At 39.6% G+C, this 13,242-nt stretch overlaps 1 pseudogene; it reads left to right on the plus strand.

The window, feature by feature from the left end:
* The first annotated feature begins 1,902 nt into the window (after positions 1-1,902).
* On the plus strand, positions 1,903-10,991 carry LOC109465574 (annotated as a pseudogene).
* The last annotated feature ends 2,251 nt before the right edge of the window (positions 10,992-13,242 follow it).

A 13,242-nucleotide genomic window follows, 5' to 3' on the forward strand; every position in this document is an offset into this window, starting at 1 on the left:
ACCTGTATGGACGGGTATTGGCTGCTGTGGGGGACTGCCAATATAACCTGCCAGCCGAACGGGACTTGGAGTGGTGTTCCACCAACTTGCGGAGGTAAGAAGTAAAGAATAAAAGTGTTGACGTTAGGGTTAGAACGTCCGGTTTACGGTATTATACACGTATACCGATAACTTTGATCGTCACGTTTAAAGTGACTTTTTGATGACGTACCCGCGTTACATCTCTACTACTCGCAGCCTTCACTTTTGTGGTAAAGTTCGTCCCGCTAGAATCTCAGTTCAACATTTCTACGTTTCTGTGGAAGTTAATTCAGTTAAACTGAAATATTACCGGAGAAAGTAGAGGATAATCTTCGAAAGAACAGAAGTTACGAGGATAATCTTCGAAAGAACAGAAGTTACTTGACGATTCACGTACGACGATATCTAAGGCCAATGTCGACTTGCGATCGTGAAATTTCCGGAACAACCTCCAAAATTTCGCTAAATGTTTAACCACAAGAATGTATATAGCTACCTGTTATTTTCACGTCCCTATACAGGTTTTGTACGAATGAAGTCAGTATATTACGTATTTTTCATGCGAGCGTAGCTAGCGTATAACGTACATATAGTAAACAATGAGTTCGGTCAAGAAATTCGGAAAATAAGCGGGGATTTGTCATTTCTAGAGCTGAAATTAAACCCAAATGCTCACAACAACCTTATCTATTCGTTCACTTTAGCCGTGCGTCGGTACATACAGGGCATATGTCCGGCATGGTCCCACAAAGGCATTCTAAGTACATGCCCCAGGAATCGAAGTTGACGCTGCCTTACCATGGTGATAAGGGGTCGAGTGTTTGTCAACTTGTAGATCCAGGCGTTGCTCACATGGTCTTTGATGTTAAGCACGACCCTATAGCATGATGTGGTGAACGCGTTTAGCTTATTTTCCATGACCCGGGATTCACAGCCATATAACAGTATTGTCACGCAGGTGGTGTTGAAAAGCTTGAGTTTAGTGGATGTGGAGATTGATGACTTTCTCCAGATCTTCTCCAGCTGCATGGACAGCTTCCAAAAAGCAAGTGATTTCCTCTTGGCCATGTCATGACTGCTAGAGGCCATCATGTACCCCAGATTTTTGAAGTTGGCAACATATCTTATTATATAACATAACACACACACACACACACACAAACACACACACACACAAATACACAATTGCACACACACGAACGCCATTGAAAACATATCATTCATAGCGAAGGTAATTAGACAAGACAGTAGGAGGAGACTTGCATCTATAGAGGCATACTGGCCAGTGGCCGCTATGTACAGTTGCGTACTATTTTGTCCGTGAGCTTGCAATGCCAACAATAAGAGGCACAGTGTAACCAAGAATAAACGCTCTGATGACACTGTAAATGTACTACCATGCTTAATTTCAAGAGTGAACTTAAAACACTGCAAAAATCTCTTTACAAATACTAACGCATCCGAACAAAACTGAATTTGCAGTATTTCATCCTTCTCTCCTCTACTGCTTTTCAAACAAAGACAGTGCGGTGCTTTTTGCATTTGTAACATATTCGTTTCTGTGTTGTGCAGTATGAGCTAAAAATTTGTCATGAAGGTAGAATACCCCCAGACAGTTTTTTTTTTCATTTTATTAGAAACAGGCCTTTCAAATCATTGTTTTATTTATGTTTTCTGGCCATTTTCAGGCAAAAAAATACATTTTGGGATCTGGAGCCCTGTAGTTAGTATTAAATCCGAATGAGCTGAAATTCGGTAAGGGGATACCTTGGATACATGTCCAAAAATGTATACGTAAAGCAGATCAGGCCAATTATATGGTAATTCATTAACCTGTCACTTCACTTACTTTGCTACTATCTATCTGTGCCAGGATGCCCTATGGTTGTCCTGTATGGCGGCGATGACCCTCTAAAGCAGAGGACGTCCTACACCATGACCATGACGGGAGACACCCGCGATGACCGGCCCGTGTACTACAGCAGCGCCACCTGCCACTACCTGTATTACAACAAGCCTACCATGGAGTGGTGGGCGGGATCGCAGTTCGGCCGCAGGGCCGTGCAAGTCAAGGACTCCGCCCTCTACGCTGACCAGATCAACGGGACGTTCCTTGTGTTGACCGGCGAGGAGTGGGTAGAGAACCCGAATGTGAAGATCGCCTGCTCTGGTTCGTAAAACCTACCGTATCTGATGACATGCAAATGGGACCGACAACGCCCGATCCCCAACATTTATGCGTTAATATGTAAAATATAGCTTTTTTTTCATAAAATAGAGAAACATGAAACGACGAAATGGTAAGGTTGTTCCAAAACTGACTTTACGATCAAACCGTAAGATATCAATTTCTTTTCATTTTAAATCCTGGTTGAATATATGAATATATAATATGCTAGATATTCTAAATACTCTATAAGAACATAGGTTATACGTTTTATCTTTTCTGTTTACTATGTAACATTATCCTATTATTGTTAAAGTTACATCAATGCAATTGTTGTAAATTTTAACATAAAATCTGTATTAGTTTAGTGCATGAGCGATGTTATGTATATGCTGAGCAATACATATTTATTTGTGTGTACACTAGTAATTGTAAAAGCTGCTTAATTCAGCCTCTAGACTGCAAAAAAGCTTTCAATGTGCTGTATTATGTATGTCTTTGTAAGAATACACTAGTCACATATAGAACCTTTTTTGCAACATTACGTTTAAGCTTACATAAAGTGATAGAGTCTGCATTTTTATTCTTGTTCGTTACAGATGACGTCCCAGCTGACTTGGTCCTTCCACAATCGGTAGGGAGCGCTACAAACTGTGCGAGGGTCCGTCTGCACGGCCACTACTTACCCTCCGCCATGACGACCTACACCAGAACAGACCAGACCAGTGGTGGTAGACCTGTCTACGTTAGTGACACAAACAGCCAAAACTTTCTTCACTTTGTCGAAGACTTCAAGCAATGGTGGGTGGGTTCCACGATCGGAGAACGCAGCGGCTTCGCTTATGTCCAGAACTGCGCCATGACACCTGACCAGATCAGGCCACCGTGGAGACTGTGGGATGCGGATCAGTTTCAAGTCGTCTGGTCGGTTACTGCCAGCTGTGTTGGTAAGTATCATGTATCATACATTCGCCATTAAGGTTATCTTGTCGGTAGCGATTGTGTGTGTGCGTGTGTGTGCGTGTGTGTGTGTGTGTGTGTGTGTGTGTGTGTTCGCCTGTGTCAACAATAACTCCAGAAGGCTTACATGGATTGTCTTGGTATTTGGTAGGTTGGTTATGAGTACATGGCTTTCGGTTCTGATATCTCTTGATCTGGACATGCTAGGGTCACGAATTTCGTTGTCTTCTGGAAAAAATTCGTTCAAGCTCGGTCCTCTTAGCAGCCTTTTCTAGAACTGCAAGGAAGAACTGGTTTTCTCTCATAGTAATTGTACCATTTCCTACCTAGAGATTATTGATAACTATATATCTTGTGTTATCTTTACAATTAGCCTGCCCAGAGTTACCGCTTCCACCCAACGGCAACAGAACAGAAGGTCATTTTCATGGAGACACGGTCACCTTTTTCTGTAAGGAAGGCCACGAACTGATCGGTTCTAAAAACAGAACTTGCCAGACCAACCAGAGCTGGTCCGGTGTACAGCCCATTTGCTCCAGTAGGTGGCAGCTTTTAACATTATTGTATTGTAATTGTGTGTTGGAATTGATAATCAAAAAGCAGTTACTCAAGCAAATGGATATGATTTTGGAAACGGTCAGACGTCCAGACAAGGATGATGTCTTGAAAAGGGAACAAAATTTCCCTCTGGTCTCTTAGAGTCACTGAAACGTCTGACCGTTTCCAAAATCATATCCAGTTACTTGAGTAACTGCTTTTGGCGTATCTTATCACCTGGATGTCTAACCTTCACAAATTGATAATCAGTTTGCAATATACAGTGCAATACGTTGTAACTATGTCCTGCTCCTGATTTGTAATGATGCAATGATGGTGACAAAAATATCTGCAAGTACCCTGTCATGGAAATCAATTTACACATTCTAGTAGCAATTTGTTGCTATCATCACTGTACAATAAAATATAGTTCATTGCCCTGACGCCTGTGTTACAGGAAAACTCTGCCAACAACTGATGTCACCTTCTGACGGCAACATCAGTGGCGGTAGTTCTTATGGGGACGTCGTTACGTATCACTGTGACGCTGGATACGAGATCAGCGGCGATGAAAAACGAACTTGCCAGTCGGACCAGACCTGGAGCGGCACTCAACCTACATGCGCCCGTGGGTGGTCTACTTTAAGTTTGTTTTCCATGAAACTATCGTCTAGTTGTCAGAAGTTCCAATATTCCTTGACAGACTGTTACAACGTATTTAAATGGTATCTTGGAGCCTTCCTAACATAGAAATAACGCGTATCTTTTCCTGTCTATTAAAGCACTAATGTACAAATCACATGTCACGTACACAAACCCCTTTTAACCCTCCGATACAACTAAGGCTTGAAGGTAATTAGTGGCGGGACCTCTCCCTATACATTTTAAGCTAGGCTCTCAATCGCTGACTCTCTGACTGAGTTTGTATTCAGAGAAGCCACTTGGCAAATCTCACTGGGTCAGAAGCAGGCCAGAGTGACTCGTCGAAAGCTCTAGGTGAGAACATTTCTTTGTGTTGGAACAAAATGTTTTAACACATCAATATACACATTTATGCAATCCCAGTATCTTATTCATCAGAAACAGCGGGACTGTCCACCTTACACGTGGTGATGATTGCCGTGGTGCCATCTGTGGTACTACTTGTACTGGGAGTAGTAGCGGGGATTCTGGGATACCGGCGCGGCAGAAAGAGACAAAGCGACGACCTTGAATCAGAAGAGTTTGACTTTCATCCAGATATTCTAGGTATATGATATCATGACATACTTGCAGTTTTGCCATTCTATTATTCGGTACCAATGCGCAAAAAAACTAATGAGTAATAAATAGTCATGTATGTATCAACCAATAAGAAGTTGCGTTGCTAAAAGCTTCACTGATTTCACCTATTATGCAAGTTTTCCATTAATACGAATTTAAAGTTAAAACTTTTGATCCAACACAAAGAAATCTCTCACCTAGAGCTTTCGACCAGTCACTCTGGTCTTCCTCAGTTTGTGTTGGATCAAAAGTTTTAACTTTAAACATGTAACTACCAACACAGATGAACTTTCATGATAGTACAAATGCATATGTTTTGCATTTTCGATATACCCACTTTTCGACAAGTGGGTATATCGATGATGAATACTATTATATTACACCGTGAGCCCTATTGAAGACACTCATGATGTTGTTTCACTGCTTTTGTTCCCAGATGCAAAATTAACAAATTTGTACGTACCACCACCTTCACTTCCCCCGCCTGTGCCGGCTCGGCCACAGTTCCTGGAGTACGAGGTAAACCCGACTGATCTGCGACTGAATGAACAGATCGGCAGAGGGGCCTTCGGTATCGTCTTCCTGGCGACTTTAAAGAGAGCTGTTGATGGTCTTCTCACGGAACAAACAGTGGTGGCCAAAACTGTCCGTGGTAAGTTAACGTCAGCTGGTTATTACGATACTCTATCTTCACTAACGCCAGGAGCTTCATTGGTTAATTTTGCCACACGTCTTCAATCAAGTCAAGGCGCGAGGATGCTGCCGTCAGACTCTTCACACAGATGCTACGAGAAGACCATCCCCTACATGACCTTGTCCCTCTCTCCAGATCTACAGCTATCGGTCGTTCACTCAGGAACAAAAACACTGTCTCTACCCCCCCCCCCGCCAGAACAAAACGACTACAGAACTCTTTCCTTCACCAGTCAATCAGACTCTATAACCGGACTGTACAGATAGAGTCTGGCACAAGATAATGGACCTTGTAAATACATGTATCTGGGTTGTACACCTACTGTACTGTTTTTACTGTACTGTAAATATATAATTTTTTTACATTTTATCTTGTAAATATTAACGCCATTCAGGCAACATTGTATGTGATGTTTGTCTGTTATGTTTGATATCTTAATAAAGAATTGAATTGAATTGAATAATGGCTGAAAGCATGGTACACAGCACTTAAGCAGAGAAAGTTAGCCTTTGGTATGATCTGGCCCACATGGAAAACAAGCACTCTACCCCCTGAGCACCGGTGAAGCTTCAACAATGAAAGGTTTTTGTTAAATTTGCAGAGAACGCGAGAGAAGAGGAGATACAGAATTTTATACAAGAGGTCGACACCACCATCACCCTGAGGGGCCACATCAACCTGCTCGGTCTGGTGGGCTGTTGCACAATGTCCCACCCTCCCTACCTGGTGACGGATTACATGCCATATGGAGACCTTAAGAACTTCCTACTCAAGTGCAGGAAGGTAAATGTATATACCATCCGTTTATAGCCAGGTACCTTTAATGTAGATATCTTTGAATTTGTTCTTATTCTGCCAGTAATTGTTAAACTATCAGAAAGCTGCTGTCTCTATTTTGTTTAATGAATAATCATAATGATGTGCAACTGAAGTTTAAAAAAACTACTTGTAAAGTTATCTGCCAAATATGTTGTTATCAGCCACCCATTTCAACATTTCAACGTGTGTGTATGGCTCGATAGATCTAGAAACTGTTGGCCCATTCTACTTAATGTATTTCATTGTTTTGCTTGCTATGCAGCCCTCAAGCAATTGATTTGCGATTTCGCAGTTTAAAAATACCAAAAGCTGGCATCTTAAAATTAAATGCCCCTTTGGTGTTTGTGATATGTCAGCCATTATAATACCTTATGATGAAGCCAACTTATGTTCATGCTGACTATTTTCATATAAATCTACAGCTGAATGAGAGGCTCCAAGACAGCATGTATGACTTCGACGACATGAAGATCTACCAGGTAGCACGGCAGATAGCAAACGGAATGGTAAGCAGACAGTCCACACACAATATTATCAATGAGCACACACGCATATATACTGTATTTATAAGACACAGCCTTGTAAACAGAATGAGCTTATATCATACGCCTAAATGCTCTGAATTCTATCATGAACTGCAAAAGCACATTCTCATCCCATACTACACACTTTATGGGCAAGATTAGTCTCATTGCTTGTTAGCAGTAGATGCCAATTACCTGGTACAATTGTTGTGCGATGGCGTTTACATGTTTACTGAGGAAGACCAGCGTGACTGGTCGGAAGCTCTAGTTGAGATAATTTCTTTGTGTTGCAATTGGATCAAGTTTTAACTTTAAACATGAAACTATCATAGATGAACTTCGATTTTTTTATTTGTTTGTTGACCACGTTCATACATGTACATCCATTTCACACATGACGTTTGCACTTTTTGAATTGTATTTTTTCTGCCTTTCTGCCTTTCTCTCGAATCAGACTTACATTTCCCAGGCTGGTTACGTGCACGGTGATCTGGCCGCCCGGAACGTGCTGGTAGGAGAGGACCTGGTGGTGAAGATCGCAGACTTCGGCCTGACAACAGACATCTACGAGCGAGGCTACCAGCGGCAGGACGCGGAGCAGAAGATCCCGGTGAGGTGGATGGCGCCGGAAAGGCTAATGCGAGAGGGCCGGTACACCAGCAAGAGTGACGTGTGAGTAGTTATTGCTTTGGTTTTGTCCTAGATTTAGGTTCGTATACTAACTATAGTGTGGAAAAAACAAACTTGAAAGCATGCGCAAGCTGGTGTCTAATCTGAGGTTGTCGATGTAGTTAGTCTCCCCCGGCTTCTTTGGCCTTTTGTAGGCTCCCAAAGGACAAGCTTATGAAACATTTAAATCAAAATAACATCCTATATAAACACCAATATGGTTTCAGAAAAGGCTATTCTACTTCTTTAGCACTCATACACTTAATGGAAAAAAATTTCGTGGTTTGGGGCAAATAAATTATCAGTCAATGTTAAGAAGACATACTACCTTATTTTCTGTAATAGAAATAAAACCTACAACAGAAGCGCCAAAATCTTTTTAAAAAGTGTACCCCTTTCTCAAGAGAGTCAAGCCAAATTCTTAGGTATAATCATTGATGAATGATTGGCCTGGAAATCACATATAACTATGTTAGGTAAAAAAAAAAAATCAAAAACTATCGGTATTATTGGAAAACTTTTAAAACATCTTCTTACTAAAAAAAACATTATTACCATATACAATAGCTTAATATACCCGTATCTAACCTTCGGGAATATAGTCTGGGGATGCGCCTACAAAACCACACTACAGCCCCTAGTATTACTCCAAAAAAAATTTGTTCGTTCAGCCACCGGCGCCAGTTTCCACGCACATTCTGCACCTTTGTTTACAAAACTTAAGATTTTGAATATTTTTGATATAAACAGACTTCTCCTGATGCTATTTACGTTTAAATTCCTAAACTGTTCTCTTCCAGACACATTTAATGGTCTTTTAAATCTTAATTCCCATTTTCATACTTATCAAACTCGACAAAGTGCCCATTTCCATATTCCCCTTGTAAGAACGTCCGTAGCCCAAATGAGAGTAAAATACAAATGTATAATTAATTGGAATAATAGAGAGAGAGAGAGAGAGAGAGAGACTGGTTTATTTGTGCCTTACACAAAGTACACATAAAAGCCTGTAAGCAGCCATATTTGGCTGAATTGGGAAGGCTTTAAAATACAACACAAAATGCGCTTATAGATTAGCTATTTGTTAAAAATTCTTTACAATTGATACAAACCTACTCGTTACATATCTAGTTTACATTAGAATTTACAACACGTTAAAATACAATAATGCAATATAAAAACAGTTGATTGAATGTTTGTTTCAAGTTAAAATTACAGAAATTTTAACCAGAAATTTATCATTTTTCACCATTCAAAAGCTAAACACAGTACGGCAGAGTAGTGTTCAAGAAACGGGACGTTCTGCACCTAAACTGGCTCATGTCATGCGAATTTCTGAGATTTCTGCCATGTACATCAACCCGGCGTGAGGGTAGCCAAGAGACAAAGTCAGACTTAACAAATGATTTAGAAAACTTAATACAGTGAGCTCTGCGTCGCTCATCTAGAGAAGTTATGCCACACAGACAAAGTGCATTACTATAGTTGGTGTACATGCTACCCAGAATGATTTTACATGCCCTAACTTGAACTTTCTCAATCTTCCCTGATTGCTCCTTCGACAGGCCAGGGTGCCAAACTTGGCAGCTTAAGTTAAAAGTTAAGGAATAATCTCCCCCTCCACCTAAAATGTTTAACATCAATAATAGTTTCAAACGCAATCTTAAAAAAATCACCTTCTTTTCTTTCCCACCGATATTTGACATCATATCTTATTTAATAAGTCAAAATCCCACTTCGATATACTAAGTATAAGTTTGAATTTTCCGTTACATGTTTTATAAGATTTAAATTTAGAATCCATTTATATATTCTGGAGTTATTGCTTCAATTTTTTTGGTTTATGTTTGTACTTCAGTTAAACCTCTGTTAACTTATTTTTTAACACATCATTTCTAATTAACGTTATTTACCAATAATTTTTTTATTTATTGTTACTATTTGATTTGTTACCGTTATCATATTGATAGTTTTTTCAATTACTTATTGTTATTTATCGTTACCATTTGATTTGTTATGATTATAACAGTTGTCAATTAATTTAGTCGGGGGAAGATCACTAACAAGCCATTATGGCTTCTTCTCTTTCCCCTGCATATCCTATTTTACTGTAATATGTTCATTTTATTGTTCTTCTCTCTGATTATATGCAAATAAACAAATAAACAATAAACAAACAAGCTTGGATGCTACAATGTGAGGATGTCTGATGCAGTGTGCAGCTAGCTTCATTTTGCGTGTTTTGATTTTCTCTGTGATTACAGGCAAATCATGATATGGTACGTCTTTTTTGCTATAATTCATTGATCAAATCTAATTCTCACGCCCAGTTGGTCCTTCGGTGTGGTGCTGTACGAGATCACTACGCTCGGGAACGTGCCCTATCCGGTCGGGAACGCACGCTCCTGGAGGAACTCAGCACAGGTACCGGGAACCACGCCCGCCTGGCCTCAAACAAGAACTGTACGTGAAAGAGACTATTTTTCATTTTCATTTCATTCACATTTGTTTCTTGAGAATCATTCCAAAGCAGCATGGTGGTTTCTAGAGGCCCTCCTCACAAATAAGAGTAAAATCAACAAAAATAACGGTGGCAATAATGTGTTAGTAAAAAACAACCAAAAACTAGCTTTGGTGAAACATAAAGCTCGTGTTCAGAAACTACAGGTTAAATAAATTTTAGTAATGTACTCAGTGATGATAGATAGTTACTCTTTTACATGCAAAATGGTGGTGACATCAACCTTGTGTCTTTGGTCTACTCCAGTTACAAAATTGTAACATTGCCAATCACCGATGACTTACCAATAGGTACGACATGATGCTGCGGTGCTGGCAATGGGAGGAAGACGATCGCCCGGAGTTTGAGGAGCTTTACGATGAGCTGGACGCTGTGGTAGAATCGATGGCCAAGGATTACTTCAAACCCGGTTCTGGCTCCCCAGCGGGGGGTCAGAATGAGGCAGCAGAAGCTCTTGAAACCTCGTACGACGTCCCAAAATCGGGCCGGATGGGGATGCAACTCCGCGTCACTGCAGACGTCTACAACAGCGAAGATCGTGATGAAGTCGACTCACTCGCGTCCTCCAATGCAGAAGCCAGTTCCGCGCCAATAGAGAAGGATGTGGACACTGGCAATGATACCCATACAGCAGTTGACAAGTGCAAGGCCACGCAGCAAGACACCTTCTCGGAAAGTAAAGACCACGACCAATTAATTACAAGTGGAATCCTCCATCCCACCGGGTGCAGTAATTATGGATACGACAGTTCCAACGACTCCGAGCTGCCAGAGTCAACGAATGCACAGAAAAGTGCAAACCCCGGCTACAAGTGAGGACAACACCGAAGATGCTGAAGAAGAAATGCCTCCAACAACAGAAGAAACTGTGCATTATTTCTAATGGCTTATTTTTACAGAAGTCAGTTCTATCTACAGGATGCATTACTGTTTTGTTAAGGCATTTATTAACAACAGAACAGGAATATCTTTATCCAGAGTTTTAATATTGTGCTGTACATATTGATCGGCTGGTTACATTTTCTCGTTGTAAGTTAGTACCATTGAAGTCTATTAATCAGTGTTTAATGCTAGTCATGGTTAATTATCTAGTGAGTATGTCAGTTTCAAAGTATTTTCGTGTTAAACATTGAAAAACGTGCTATTCAAATCAGATATAGCATAGACCATTGTAGTAATTTCAATTTTTAATTTTTTTTTAGTAATCTTACGTAGTACATTTCTTTCTGTATTTTATCCAAGAGTTTTGTCATCTAATGGGACTTTCTAGGCTGTCGGATTTTTCTATAGATGTATGGTCCCCTTTTATTACAGAATCTTAATTTGCATAATTTGGTGTTTTCTTTTCCAGTAGTTTAAGTTAAGATGCCACGGAGCCGTGTAAGAATAGATTAGAGACTGTGCATACAAGTAGTTCACGTGTATTAAGGATAGTGCTTCTCTTTGCAGAGCTATCAGGTATACAGCAAGGATATAGACACCTTATGCATGTACTTACAGTTTATACATCAAGTTGATGTGTATAATATTGTATATTAAGATAGCTCCTGTTTCTAAAGCTAAGAACGATATGATATAAACGTTTATCTGCTAGATTAAGATTTCATAATATTTTTTGATTTGAGTAAGTTGCAGATCTTACAGTATCTGAGTGCAGTGTCCATTCTGGGTATGTGCATCTGTACGGCCGGTATTACCGCCCCTCGGTGTATAACACAACTTCGCAGGCAGGCGACGTGGTGGCAGCTACACCGAATGACTCGTTACACCTATCTAACTCTAAACATTGTTTCAAGCTAACAGTCTAGTGATTATGCCCCTACTGTACTTGGTTACAGTATTAGAATCTTAAAAATATTGCTTGAGACAACATATTCTAGAAATGCCGTAGAACGGCTGTTCTACAAGAGGCATTGTTTTGTTTATCGTATATACCAGCGTTATTAGATCTAAGTAGAGATACTAGTAGTAGGTTAAATAAGTATATCGTATACGAAGAACTTCATGTTAGCAGACAGTTTTATATCACTACATTCTGTACTCATTGTTGTCGTTAATGTGTGTTTGAAATTGGCCCTCGGGCATGGACTTGCACCAAAGAACTCTGTATAGTGCATGTTTACACATATATAGATGAGACCACTCTTACATGTATATATTAGCCTTGATCATGTTAAGCATACCAACTCTAATGCAACAATGTATCAATATCCTTATCATAGTGCTGCAGTGCAACAATCTACAGGGTAGATTTAAATGGTTTATATCAAATGTAAGATTGCTAAACAACAGTTGCCACCTGGCAGCCATGGCTGAATTATATTTATATTGTTAACAAGACAAGACAACAATATGTATAACAAGGGAGCAAGACAACCTAAGTACTAGTTACAAAAAGGCTTTAGAATTAAATCTAAAATGACAGGTTGGCGGCAGATTGGATTAAGATATTGCACATAATGTTGTAAAACAGTGCACGTTGTAGGATAAGCACGATTGTGTTGTTTATTAGGAACTCAATTAATAAAAGAAAACAATTTCTTACTACTCTTCCTGGATCATGGAGTCCTGTTCTTCATTAAAATTACATCATGATAACATATAACAATGCCACCATCATCACTTGATAACTACAATGTATACAACACTACAATATAAAAACTACACAATGTTTACTTAATGACTACAATGTATACAACACTACAATTTAACAACTACACAATGTTTACTAAATGGCTACAATGTATACAACACTACAATATAACAACTACACAATGTTTACTTAATTACTACAATACATACAACACTACAATATAACAAATACTGTCTTGAAATTTTGGTTTGACCATATTCTATCATCGAATATTTTCACAGGATCCCCCTTCCCCCTCCAAGTTTCTGCCAGGCCACTTCTCTATAAAAGGATGGGAGTTTAGTCAGGGGTAGAGTATTTTTTTAACATCAAAATTACATCTAAAATATCGTAATGTCTTCCAAGTTTGGTAATAAAATGTAAAGGTATAGCTTGCCATCTTCGTATGTTACTGTGATCTGTTTGTATAAGTCT

Source organism: Branchiostoma belcheri, unplaced genomic scaffold (assembly GCF_001625305.1).
Source record: "Branchiostoma belcheri isolate BF01 breed outbred unplaced genomic scaffold, Haploidv18h27 scaffold153, whole genome shotgun sequence".
Taxonomy (NCBI): domain Eukaryota; kingdom Metazoa; phylum Chordata; class Leptocardii; order Amphioxiformes; family Branchiostomatidae; genus Branchiostoma; species Branchiostoma belcheri.